Here is a 14,945-nt window from a genome sequence, read left to right as displayed (position 1 = left end):
CTGCCTGAAAACAACAATCGCACGTCGTGTGATTTCGTCAATCTCTCTTTTTAGATAAAATCCTCTCAAAATTGGGTGAAAGCTGCATGCTTTCTTTTACATGTCATCCTAATCTAGAAGTTATCTATAGTTTAATGGATTTTTATAATATATAATATCTAAAATATCAAAAATGGGCTAAAACTTGTCCAAAAATCTAATATTTTTGAACCATGGACACTAACACTAATGCCTAAAGTGGCATTGGCTCTCTAAATCTATAAGGAAGCCACACTCATTTTTTTTTACGCGGTGTGTGCGTAGCGGCATGACAACGTCTTCAAGTATTGGCTAGTGTTGGGGTCATCGTGTCGGGAGGTCATCACTTGACGCAACGGGGGTCAATACAACGAGTGTAGATGCGACGTGGGGCATTGGGATATGGATCATTTTGGCACGATCTCTTTGGGGCACTGGATCTCCTCTCCTACTTTCATGAGCACTCCTTCACTCTGAGCAAGAGTTGCTCTAATACTAAGTGTGATGCCCTTTCACTCCTTCACTCCGAGCACGAGTTGCTCTAATACCAAGTGTGATGCACTTGCACTCGTTCACTCACTCAACACGGCACAAAATGTAACACAATATGTGAGAGCAAGGTATACTCTTCTATTATTCAATGAAAGAAATGGTACAATATAGGCACATCCTAGGACTACACCCTCGTGACACCACACATGAGAGGGTTCATGACTGGGTATAGGGAATCACACATAGAGTGGAAACCAAGCAAGGCTTAGAGTCACTACTACTCCGTATATAGTCGTTTCCAGTAGCAACACCATGGTATAGCTACAAAGCTCTTACAGGGGGGCACACATGTAAATGATTGGAAACACACACACACACACACACACACACACACATAGAGAGAGAGAGAGAGAGAATGTGTGTGTGTGTGTGTGTGTGTGCGTGCGCGCACTTCGAATGCATCAACTTAATATTAGTAGTCCAAATAATTGACGAAAACCCAAGGAGTGTTATTTTACAGCTAGGCTTGGACTGGGGTATAAAAGGAACATGGGAGAAGGTAGGTTACTTAGCTATGTGAAAATCGAGAAGTAGATTAAAAGCAAGTGGAGCATAAAATGGGGGAGAGAGTGAGTAGCAATACAAGCCAACATCAACACCCAACCCGTAATCATCATATGGAGCAGTGGCCATACTCAAGGGTGAAAAAGGGGGAGCTTGTAATGAATAGCTTTTTTAAAGAGAAAAACCCTTGTATTTGACCACAAAAATTGGGGAGAGGGGTGCCACTTTTTGGTCCACTATAATTACTTTTTCCCTATAATCACAAGAACATACCATATTAATCAATTACTAAGGAGAAACATTATTTTCAGCATAGTGAGAGAGCACATATGTGTGTGCATGTTTGTTTTTAATATAACTTTTCCCTCATTAAAAGCTGAATCATATGGGAATCAATGAGATAAAATAAAAAGTATATAAATCTTTACAAATAAGAAAATTAATTACAATTGAAAAGGATCTTTAGGGTACAAAAAGGTGTAATGTGTCATTTAAGATTTATTTAATAAGAACCTTATCATTTTATGTGTACTAGAGATGTCATGATGAGGCCCAATTGTCATCTCGATTGCACCTATAGAGACACTAGAAACACTCAATCGCAAAAATTCATGTAATTCTTAAAATGTTATAGACCAAAACTAAGATATCTTTGTGTCACCTCATCAACAAGAAAAAACATTGCTAAAGAATTATTACAATTCACCCTTACTATTACCTTAGTTTGGGATATTTATAAGTCAAAACACTTGGGACAACTCTAGTACCACCAATGCAATTATGTCTAAATATCCAAAGTAACTCTCCACTAAGAAGCCAAAGTAGATCCTCATATACTTAGACATCTAGAAAGACTTACTTCGTAAACTAAGGAAACCCACAAGTCTAGTTTGTACATTTGTAGGAGCTAAGTATAGTATTGTTTTAAAATTAAGATCCCAAGGTACTAAGGATGCTAAAGAAACTAAACTAAATGAAGAGTTGTGCATATATAAGATAGCTAAATACTTTTGTTATGTTAACATTTAAACATAGGCACATTTGAGGATTTCTTATTCTAGCCATAAACAATTGTCATCCGAATAGAAGTAGTGCTTAGATAACTATTAAGTAACATGAGTATCCAATACACAAATGAGGGGTATACAAGAAGCCAATAAGAATCAATATGTGTGATGAACCAAAACATGTGGTACAAAACATATCATGCCACATATTCATATGTATTGAGTATGCATGTTGTTGAAGCATTACTAGTTATGTATACTTCATTCAAACAAAAAGTTCTACTAGTAACGAAAGGCTCAAAGTCTCTACCAAATTCCATCATGTAAGCTATCAACAACACAATAGCTTGGGAGATGGCAATGATCATGCCAAGTTGTGGTGTAGGCCTACAACTAGGAAGTGCATGCAAAAGAGTCAAATATAGGGTCCGTCTGATGGTGTGTAGGGCTTCCCAAACCAATCATTGCAGATTGTATAAGCTCAGCCTTATATCCACATCTAATCACTCGTGATTCAAGGGTGTAGTCACCACCCTGTATTATTGCCTACAATGTCATGTCAATATCCTTTTACATCACATATTGACAAAGAAGCCTTGAGCCAAACTACCATTATCCAAATAAATGTATACTTATCATGCAATGATAGCGATCATATTTCCAACAATGAAGATTAAAGAGAGAATGATAATTGTAGTGCTCAACTACCTAAATAGGCCAAAAAGTGAAACATGGTGATCTATATGATCTACCTATGCAATAAATATTATGAGGACAAGTTATTCCTCATAAACTCCTGACCATTGATCACTAATCATTTAAAGTGAGATTATATTGGTCAAACTATAATTCTTGATCCAAACACACTATTGAGTAACCATGTTCATCATCAAATGGTAGCTTTCAAATCTGTCAATTTTGAAGTTTGATATTCATATGATCCACTATTAATTCCATAGCTATGCTACAATTTTGATTACACATGGCAAATAAAACACCAATGCATTTTCTCCAGTATGATACCTAGAGAAAAAAATCAAATTAAGTGGGTATGTCTTGCATGTTTATTGGGACAAGGATACCATCACATTTAAGGTAGCAATGGAAACTAGGAAATGCATGTAGCAACGACCACACTATGGCTTGGGGAATCATGAATATTAAGACTATTGTATGACATATTGAGAAGATGCATGTCTCCAGATTATTTATCAAGTAGTGCTCTACGAAAACACATTATGCACCTATTAAAGCTTGAAGACACTGTTGTGCCATCACCTCTAAGAGTTATTAATGTGAGTATCACCTATGGTATCTCAATACTTGGGTTTCAAAAAGTTGTATATAATAGACTAAGACCAACATGATATCTTCTTATAGACTAGGGAGTATAAACAAAGGCCAAGAGTAAAGGCGTTGTAGTATTCAAGACTAGCGAGCATCTAGCTAGGATCCAAGGTCAATGTATCATCCCCAAATTAGCATAAGGCTTGTAGTAAGTAGAAATGTGAGGTAGTTGGATGAGGAGGAATGGCTAGGGATAGAGAAAGAATCAAGGTGCAACACTAATGCAAAATAAATAAGTTTTGTGTGTGTGTGTGTGTGTGTGTGTGTGTGTGTGTGTGTGTGTGTGTGTGTGTGTGTGTGTGTGTGTGTGTGTGTGTGTGTGTGTGTGTGTGTGTGTGTGTGTGTGTGTGTGTGTGTGTGTGTGTGTGTGTGTGTGTGTGTGTGTGTGTGTGTGTGTGTGTGTGTGTGTGTGTGTGTGTGTGTGTGTGTGTGTGTGTGTGTGTGTGTGTGTGTGTGTGTGTGTGTGTGTGTGTGTGTGCGCTTCAAAAATGAAACATATAGAATTATTGAAAAAATAATAAATTATTTAAAATTTACTTAGTATTTTCAAAAAAATTATATGTATAAAAAAAACTTTACCTTAAAATTAAATAAGCAAGCAATGTAGATGTATGTAGAATTTTATTAAATTAAAACAAGTTCATTTATACTTCTAGGCTTGAGTGGGTGAATGGTCCAACTGTTACTTGCATCCACACAAAAGAAAAGGTGAAAACCTTGGCTTCTAATGTGTATTGCAAGTGTTGTCATGGGACCTAGTTGTCATCTCGCACCTACAAAGATGGTAAAAAAACCAAACTATAAGGACATATATCAAGTGTTAGGCACATTTCAAACCCTAGGGATATAAGCATTTTATGGTGTAGACTACCTCAAAGACTCCCATACCCGCAACCTTACGGTCAACCCTACCTTGCAAATAGGCCATTGAACTTCTTTGGAAGGGGAGCCCCATTGGCTCTCCCGGCACCTAATGATGCTAAGCCACCCATCCCTAGGATAGAAATAAATCCTACAGGTATCCCTAGACCACCCAGACCTTATGTCACCCACCCACCGAGTGATACTCCACTCCACTATGTGGACTAGCCTAACGGTAATGAGCCTTATGTAAACCCATACATGTTGTACAATGAGGAAGGCAATGCAATCCTTATGGACTACCGACCAGTGCCTATGATGGCATTAGGAAGGGGGAGATGCAGAGGCCTAGGAGCACAAACCCAACAGCCAATCATGTGTTGGAGTTACAGTCACCCAAGACACATTTCTTCATGCTGCCTCGAGAGGGAGCAAGCAAATAGAGATAAGGCTAACCTGAGATGCACTGGAGTGTGGAATTACTCATCTCTTTGTCGATTGCCCTAGGCGGAGACCATCCTCTAGTTTGGAAAACGAACCATCCGTTCCGTTGGGGTTGTTTGACGTCGAGACACTCGATGGGGAGACCACTCATATCCCATTGTATGTCATGACCCGCGTGCAGATGAAGAAGACCGGCATATCATTGCCAGGGCCTAGCAACCTTGATGCAATCTCAGTTGGAAAAAAGAGTCTAAGACAAAGGAAGAAAAGACCAGATGCTAAGGTCACCCTCAAAACCGGAAGTGCCACAACACTACCTGTGGGGAGGAAAGTCATTGATGCAGAGGAAGAAACGTCTACTCCACGGATGGCTAAAAGGGAAACTACTAAGGTCGGGCAGTACCCCAACCCAAAGCACCAACTCAAGCCATCAAGAAGGTGAAAGAATGGGTGAAGGAGGCCTAAGAGCACCTAAAAGATACTGAGCCCATACTAGAAGATGAGATCGATGATCTCTCAAGCATAAGTGTGTCAATCTCTCTACCACAATTAAAATCAAGGAAGGCAATAACACCACAAGCAAAGCCACCTAGACAAAGGCTAAATGCTTTGCGCCAGCAAAACAATCAAGGCCATTGGCCAAGAACCGCAAACTTAGGATAGAGGCAAGTGACTAGAAACCTCCTCAATACACTGGTGACCACCCTTGTAACTCTAAGCTTGGGTGACTTGCTTAGGCAGCATCCAACGCTATGGCTAGAGTTAAAATAGTGGATCGAAGAACCAAATGAGCCAATTACCATAGACTTGCCTGAGCATGACATGGAAACAAATACCGAGTCTGATGCTACATTCCATGCCTAAATCCTTGCATGTCAATGCTTTTTGGGAAGGCACGGAAATGCATGTAGTACTGCTTGTCCTACCTCTAGAGGATGTCACAAGAAAGGGGATTGTAGACACAGGGGTAGGAGTAAGTGTGCTAAGCCATGTAGTACTCTAGACCTGGAACCCATTGGTCGAGACTGTTAGGTTCAACGTCACGTTGGCTAATAGAATGAAGGTGAAACCATTCGGAGTGTTGAAAAATTGGCTGGTGAAGATTGTAGGAATCCAATTCTCGGTTGACTTCATAGTCATGAAGGGAGTGGGGCTACGACATCCTGCTAGGCCGACCCTGGATGCGCAACCCCAGAGTTGTAGAAGATGGGGGCAATGGTATTATCTTCTTAGGCAATCGAACAAAGGCTGTGAGAGTAGATATGGACACTTGGAAGACTATGCTAGTCAACCTAGATGCCATCTCCACCATGCTGAGGGGCGACAGACAGCAGACTAGGGGATCCTATGGGGCCCTTACCAAGTATGTCATCCCGTGCCCTAAGGATGACCAAGACTGGATCCATGTTCTTGCTATCATCGATCTACTATTCTCGGACACTGAGGAGTATGAACATGCCATCAAGGCAATTGGTAAGCTCAAGGACACACCTTCAGTACCAGTCTGTATGGTGACCAGGAGCCTATGTAGAAGACCTAATCCCATTGCATTCCGAGTCCAAAATAATAGACGAGAGCTCCTAGAGATTCTAGGGTGCTTGATCGACAAGTCGGTTGGCAATCTAGCAATGAATCTTAAGCCACTCCAAGTCCTCTTAGACGAGCCTGAATGGCGATGGTCCAAGATACGATTTAAACTTGAGATACAATTGGGCTCTAATCCTCGACCAGCAAGAAGACATATGTCAAAACCTTAAAAATGATGAGCAACTAGACAAAGATAGCTCTCAAGATGAATATGAGGACTAATGTTCCTTCAGTTGACGAGAGTGAAAAGGAAATCGATACTCTAGAGTACGACACTAGGGGACATATAATCGAACAAATATGAGTAGACCCCAGACCACGCAAGCAAAGTGCACTTAGAGTGGAGAAAGGAGTCAGACACAAGGACTGCCATCAAACTTGATTGGAGCACACAGGTACAATCAACTACAAGCAGGCAAGCCTAGCCCAACCGAGTGATGTACCACTGCTGCGAATGAACTTGCCTTCTGAGCTACGACCACCAAGAGAGAGCCCCTCTTCTAGCGAAGACAGAATGTTCGATTCCGAATCGAAAGTCAACTCAAATAGTGACCCTGAAATACCTAGGCCTCCCAAGACTAGATGCACTAAGGGGGACCTACCCATCCACCTATGACGCCGACAATTAAGGGAGAAACAACAAATGCAGAGCAAAGTAATGTGAATAGAAGAATAGTGAAACTCATAAGACCTGCCAAAATGATTCACGAAGTTCAAAAAGGGAGATAGGGTGGCGATCTTCTTGGGAGCCAAATGACAGGGGGCAAGCAAGCAAACCAATCAAGGGACCCGCCAAGGTCAAGGAGGTCAATTTAGCTAGGGAAGGGGAGACCCCAAGACCTGTCTTTATAGCTGAGGACTTGGCTGAGCAAGACGAGAATGGCCCAATGGGATTAGTGCCTAATTATCAATGAGATGTTTATATATGCTAAGTAGAGTGCAAGATACATGCACTAGGGTGAGGCTATTGTCAAGATGGTGTGCACTAAAGGGAGGGACTAGTGAACTTGGTTTAATGAATAGTGCACGATGATTAGTGATTGATGCTCAATGCACACTGCATCAAGCTAGGGTTTAATGCACAAGGATATGCACTTCTTGAGCCAAGCTAGAGTTTAGTATACAAGGATCGAGTGCATGAAGTAATGCAAACAAGGTTTAAGAGTGTAAGTGTGCTAGGTGGAGGGTGGGTACCCACCCACGCATCGAGGACTACGTGGCTAAGCACACTAACTCTTGCCTCCATGTCTACAATTCCCTTTCTTGTGGTATCTCCAAGAGCTAAGACTAGTAAGACGGCATGCATTTTTGCACCTTCCTAGAAAGCATTGACGTGCAAGGATTTGGGCATTGAGTGCACCATCAGACTCGGTATTTGAGTCTTTGCATCATATTCATGCAAGTCAATGGTAGCTTACTCCATCGAACCTTCAACCCATTGCTTCAGCTCTTGCCATAGTGTCGGATGCTGGCCTAAGTAAAATTCCTTGGCTGAGCGTCACACGGGTGGTCACCAATGTGGTAAGGAGGTTTGCTAGCTACTAGGTTTTCTCCAAATCCTATATTTCCAAGCCAATGGCCTTGACTATTTCGTTAGCCCATAGCATTTGAGCTCTCTCTAAGTAGCATTGCTTGTGGTGTAGCGCGCTCTCTCGATTTTGGTCATGGTGGTGAGATTGGTGTGCTTATGCTTGAGAGATGGGACCAGTGTCTTTTAGGTGTTTTTGGGACTCTTTTACCCACTCCTTCACTTTTTCAATGGCTTCGAGTTGGCGCTTTGGATTGGGGTACTCCTCAACCTTCGCACTTCCCTTCTCAGCCTTCTTTGGAGCTGATGTTTCTACCTTTGCTTCTGTCTCATTTTTTCCAGCAGGCATAGCAGTGTTGTGGCACTCTCCATTTTTAGTGTAACCTTTGTATCTAGTTTCTTTTTCCTTCGCCTATGACTCTTTTTCCCAATTGAGGCTGTGTCTAAATTGCTAGGCCTTGGCAATGATATGCTGACTTGTTTTGTCTGTGTGCAAGTCATGACATGTAATGGGATAGGTGTGGCCTCCCCGTCGAGTGTCTCAACACCAAACAATCCCAACGGGACTGATGGCATGATTACCAAACTAGAAGGTGGTTTCCATCTTGGGCAATCGGCAAATAGATGATTTTTTGGTGTCGAGACACAATCCCAATAGGACTAATGGCATGATTACCAAACTAGAAGGTGGTTTCTATCTTGGGCAATTTGCAAATAGATGAGTGATTCCACACTCTATGCACTAAGATCTATCTTGTTCGTGGTTGGCCTCCTCTCGAGGGGGCAGTGCGAGGAGATATGTCCTGGGTGATTGCAAGTCCAATAGGGGATTGGCTCTTGGGTCAGCCCTCTTATGCCTCTACCTCTACCTCTACCTAATGCCATCACCAGTATTGGTTTGTAATCCATGAGGATCAGATTACCCTCTTCGTTATACGAGATGTAAGGGTTCACATAGTATTTCTCATTGTTCGGCTCTTTCACATAGTGGACTGGAGCATCGCTCAGTGGGTGGGTTACGTAGGGTCCAAGTGGCCTAGGTATTCCGATGGGGTTTATCTCCATCCTAGGAATGGCTGGTTTAGCGTCGTTGGGTGCTAGGAGACCCAATGGGGTTCCTCTCTCTCGAAGAAGTTTGGCAGCCTATTCACTAGGTAAGGTTGCAAATATGAAAGTCTCCTTGGCAATTGGCAATGCATGGCATCGTGGCTGAACCTACTGCGATTTGCGCAAGGTTGGGACCTAAGGTCCTGACACTTGGCTAGCAGGTGGTTTCCCCATGTGGGCTTGATATTTCACTTGGCATTGAAGTTCTTTTGGAGTTTCTAGGGTTGGTTTGAGCTCTTAGAGTTTCTCTCCTTGAGCTAGTCATCCACTTTAGTGGCCTCTTCAAAGACCCTAGCTAGCATCTCGCTGCAAGCTTGAGTTGCTTGCCAAGGCCTTGTAGAATTCTTCACCTCGTATCCCATTGATGAAGAATGTAGACACCGCTCTCTCCATGGGTTGTTCGGTCTTATTGGGGTTCTCTTAAAGAGACTCCTTACATGGGTCACATAATCCTTGATGTCTTCCTTATCTCTCTGTTTCATGTTCATGAGTCATATGATTAGGTTGTTTGAGTACCCAACCTCCAAGAATCTCTTAATGAAGATATTCTTGAGGTTATTGCGCTCTACGACATCTAGGTTGGTGTACTGAGTCCTTCCCTAATCGCCCAAGCATAAGCTAAAGGCTTGTGATCACTAAGCGAGATCGATGAGGTCGTTGGCTTCACAAATCTACTCGAATTGCTTCATGAAGTTGTAAGGGTCATCGTCTGGTTGGTATTTAACCAACTACTTTGCGACTACAGGGATTTTAGACTAGATCTTGTAGCCTTGCATAACCCCTAATCTTGTAAGCAACAAGGTTGCCATTGTAGTGGCACTTCACTTGGTAGACACGCTGTCTAGCACTCGCTTCATGAGAAGCTCACTCAGTGTAAGATCTCCTTTTAGCGCTCTTACCCTCTCGGCATCAGGACCTGTCCTATTCGTGTTTGCTAGCACTAGCATCCTTTGAATTTCATATACTTCCATGTTCTTTGCCACAAGCTCCTGGCCTATTGCTTGTGATTGTAGGTCACCAGGCTTCACAAAGCTTTGTGTACCAATCTCCTCTCCTCTCCTAGGTCTATTATGACATTCTCGAACGTCCTATCGTGGTGGTCTGTTCGGGCCTATAGATCATAATTGGCAACTAGCTGCTAGATTTCTGTCAAGAGACTGCCTAGGTCGAGCTCCTCATCCCGCCCATGGTTAGTGCTTGTCTCTGCCATATCTGGGGTCTCTCTCTCCACCAAGTTGTCGATGAGATTGATTAGATCAGGTAGATCCACTCCTCCAATGGTGTCTGTTCCTCCTGGCTTCCTTGCTGCATCTTTCACTTGGTCCTACGCTTGGGGTTTTGATCACCCGACTATGTCTCTAGATCTTCTCCTACTGGTGGGTTCATTCTTGGGTTATGTCTGAGTGCATTCCTTGATAATTACAAACAATCCTCAATTTACAGTCACTCAGTGCGTGTGTGTACCCTTTTCCGTGCATGTGTGCAATCAAGCTTTTGGATTTTCTTAGGTGTACTTCAAGTCCTACAAAACAATACAAGTGTGAAGGCAAAGTAACTACGCAACTCTTGCCACTCACGTTTACAGATTTGACCTGATAAGTCGTAAGCTCGATTTTTGATCGTTCTTAGTGGTCCTAGGGTCTATGTTGCATTGTTTAGCTCAATTAGGATCCGTTTGGGGATTTATGACTCAATCTAGCACTACTTAGTGGCTTGGATTGCTAGTTGGTCGGCTAGAGTCACTTCCAAGTCCACATTTCACTGATCTATCTATTTCTCATGTGGCCAGAAAGGTGTTCTAAGCATTCGTATGGCCTAGGGGATTCCTACAATAATGGTATGGGTCAGCTAGGGTTTGGTTAAAAATTTGGAAAAATCCAAATTCGACCCAGTACGCTCAAATTGCAGGGGCCGAATGGCCGATTCGGCCTATGTTAGTGGACGAGGGCCGAATGAGAAGAATGGGCTAAAGGCAATTGGGCCAAACGTCTGATTCAGATCGTTCGAGTGGGTTGTCTGAGGCAGAGTGTCCAAACGGCCAAGGGTCGAGTCAAGTGGACCAAATGCCAAGTTGGTCCGAATGGTCGATTCAAACGCTAAGACGAGGGCTAAATCAAGTGGGCCAAATAGCTGAATACAGGAGGGTGGAGGGCCGACTCTGGGATTCGGCCCAAAATTGCCGTCACTCGGATGGCAGGCCAAATACGACACAATTTTGGCTGACACAACAATAAATCACTCGAATCACACAATTTACCACACACCTTGTAGCAAGCACCTCCAAATCTAAGCTATAGACAAGGGAGAATAGTTGTGCATACCTGCAATGCGCTAAAAATTCTTGGGTGAATTGATCAATCCAATGCGGGCAATAGGTCTCTCTCTCTCTCTCTCACTCTCTCTCTAAATGCAATAGTTGTTGCAAATGAGCTCTTCCATGGCCTCTTGGGTTATAAACCCTTCCTCGGATCGATCTCTCCAATCACTCTCTTGATGACATAAACCCTTTCGAGCACTCATTTTTTTCCTTTTTCATGATTTGTGGCCTATTTGGGCCTATTTTACAACAGCAACACTAAAGCTTTCCCGCTTTGATTTCTCGATCCTACCTACTCTAAATGCAACAAAAATCAAAAGTAAAGCACTGAAATGATTTCTCCTACTTGCCCAATCATTAGAAACACAAAATACTTACTTGTTTTGAAGATTAAACTCCCAAATCTCCTACCTACAGAGAGCACTGGTTTGGGGGTGAACCCTACTTCGATGCACTCGATTTGAAGCATGCAAGAGCTCAAGCTTGAATTTGTTGGTCCCAGCAATGGAACCAAAATGTAGAGAGAGCTCATATTCAACCATCAAGACCCATGGACTGCTTATTCCTTCAAGTGTTTCAACCGAGTACCTATGGCTATCTCTTGTCTAGCTGACAGTGAGCTTACCTTGATGCCCAAATGAGTTGCCTCCTTCCTCAAGCACTCCGATAGCTCCATGATTTGTGATGCAAGCTCAAGCATCCTCAAGCCTCCACCTCCATAGCCATCCACGAGCAAGACGAGAGAAGAGAGGAGAAGAGAAGAAGAAGAGAGGAGATGATAGAGAGCTTCACCTCCACGATCCCTCACCCTCATACACTCACTCCTTCACTCACTCACACTCCCTTCCTCAAGCATACACAAGCAATCAAAGAGAAGAGAAGGAGAGAAGAAGGTGAGTCCACTTTTGCCACACACCCCAACAATGAGCTCTTCATTCACTTTTCAACTTCATATACAAAACCCTAAATCCCTTTTAGGCGGTCATCCCCTTATCCCCTTTTTTACATGGCCGGCCCTCTTTCCCATTGTCCTCCTCTCTTCGTAGCTTTCTTTCTATCGCCCATCTACCTTTACAATTTGCAAAAGAGGGAGCATGGAACTCTTTTACAAAATGTTTTAGGGGCACCTTGCATTTAAGAATGCGCTTCTGCCTTTGACTTAGCTTTTGAGGCCGCCCTCACACTTTCGGTCGTTTCCCTTCTTGCTTCTTCCATTGTGTCGGATTTCCTCATGGGCTACCTCTTTTAGGTATCGACTTGCACTTTATCACTTTTTTCGCTTTCTTATTGCGTTGAGGTTAACACTATAACTTCCTTGTTTTGATAGGATATAGAAGAGGAGAGGAATGCTTTCAATTTTCACCTAAGCATCGATCTACATTTCCCTAATAAAGAGTAATGTTTGCCCCCATGAGGGTTTATTTTGGCATATCTGAACATCAATTGTAGTTGACATGATTCTTTCTAGAAATAGTATGGTATGATATTGAAATTCAATATCTTTTCATTAAAATAACAATAGGAACAACTTTTGCTATGGTGAACCATACTCAGAGGTAGGCTAGTGGTATGAGCAATTCATCCTTGAAGTTTAGGCTACTAATAACGACTGCTTTAGTATTGTCGCATGGGGTTGTGGACTGAAAGATTTTGTTGAGAAAACCATTTCATTACTTTTTCACATACAACAAGTCCCACACTATCGTGGCAAGGCTACCAAAGGGACTAATGGAGGATATGACAAGAAGGGACATTGCGAAGCAAGACCTAAATTGCTTATGGATCAAATGCATTTCTGAATCCCTTAGCAAAGATCAAAGAGTTTTGAGAAAGTACCTCAATGCCAAGCTTACAAAGGTAGAAGCAAAAAGTGATGACATTAATCATGATAGTGCTCTCACCAAGATCATTGCTTTAAGTATGGGGAATCCCTATTGAGGCCATCCAACCATCAAAATATCCTAACCCACCGCAAGGGGTTGTGATTGGGAAGAAAGACACATGGAAAGAGCTTGAGAAAGCACCAAAAAAAAAAAAACAAACCACTCACAAAGAGGAGAAAATGTAGAGGAAGATGGATAAGAAAAACATATCTTTGGATGGAGAACAAGATAGCCAAAGGAGAGAGAAGAAATGAAGAGAAGAACGTGTAAAGAGCTCCTCCTCAAAGGATTCCTATGAAAGGGAGACAAAAGAAGAGCAAGCCATAGTTTGCCCTACTAAGAAGATGTCAAGAAGGAACTAAAAATGTTAGAAGCCACACTAAGAAAAGAAGTACTTCCAAAGCTCACTATTGCAATCCTATGAAGAGGATACATGTAAAAGAGAAGAGACACTTTCACAGTGGGTGGAAGAAATATTAGGTCAAAGAGGGTAAGATAGGTCTGAAAAGGGCAAAAAAAAGGGTGGTTGAAAACCCATCGCATATCAACCAAGGCACCTTTCAACAGCTCATTGTAACCATCCAAACAATGCTAACTAAGCTCATGGAGCTAGCAAAAATAAAGGGTATAATAGAGCCATTGCCCAAGAAGACAAGTAATACCATGCTAGGTCTACAAAGCTCCACAAGAGTGCGACATGGTAAAAAATACATTAGGGGGCCTTAGTGCATTGCAACATCCATATTGAAGAACTCTGTAGGGATAAGGACCAAGTTGTTAGCAGTAAGCAAAAACTCCATGTACAGTTAGATGAGACTCAAGGGGCGTATGAGAGATTTGTACTACAATCCAATGAGCAACACCAAAACCTACAAGACTTGATAGGATTAAAAAAAGAATTTGAAAACAAAAGCAAGGAGTTAGAAGTTAGAAACAAGGAACTAAAAGTGAAAATCAATGAATTGGAAGGAAAAAATGAGGAGCTAGAGGAGATGAAGCTCGCCTATACAACCTTGAGACAAAGCAGCAAAAGGAGCAAGACACCAAAAATTGTACTCAAGGCACAAGTAGAATGTGAATAGGCAAGGGTGACATTTCTCACACAACAACTCATTGATACCCCCAATAGGCCAAAGCACAGATCTTTCTACAAGTTGCTTATGAGTCCAACCTCACAAGGGTTGTAGTTAGGATAGAGGAATGAAACAGGCCCATATGAATATGCTTCATTGTGTGGCCTTCGATCTCACTAACACCCTCTTCTAGGAAAGATACTACAAACAACATGTATTTGTATACCAACATGTCAATTCCATGATGCTATGACTACCACTATAAAGAGACCTGTTGATTATGTGAAAGATATAAAGGCCCAACTAAGTATTGTAATATTTGCTCTAGAGAAGATAGGTAGATTTGGGGGGGGGGGGGGGAGGGGGGGAGGGGGGGAAGAGTTTGAACTACTAACCTATGAATTTTCTAGGGAAAGACTGGAGGCCCACATTTGACAAATAGGATACGATGACCAAGACCTCAAATCTATGGGTCTATGGACTTGATCCCTTCCCATCATCAAGTAAAGGCTACTACCCCCAACTTGAAATAGCCTTAGAGCCACCTTCCATCATGACAACCATTAGAAAAAGGGATGAACTTCCCAAATACAATGCAAAAGAGATAGGAGAAGCAAAAAATGTCCCAAAAATGAAAGAAATCAGCGAAGAGCAATGAGAGGTCTATGAAAGAATAATTAAGGTCTTAAAATCTCCCACTCGAAAGGTAATAGACCA

Source organism: Lygodium microphyllum, chromosome 19, assembly GCF_053477565.2.
Source record: "Lygodium microphyllum isolate KBCC chromosome 19, Lygodium_microphyllum_v1.1.10, whole genome shotgun sequence".
NCBI classification, from domain to species: domain Eukaryota; kingdom Viridiplantae; phylum Streptophyta; class Polypodiopsida; order Schizaeales; family Lygodiaceae; genus Lygodium; species Lygodium microphyllum.
The sequence above is the reverse complement of the archived record's forward strand: the minus strand, read 5'-3'. Positions refer to the sequence as shown.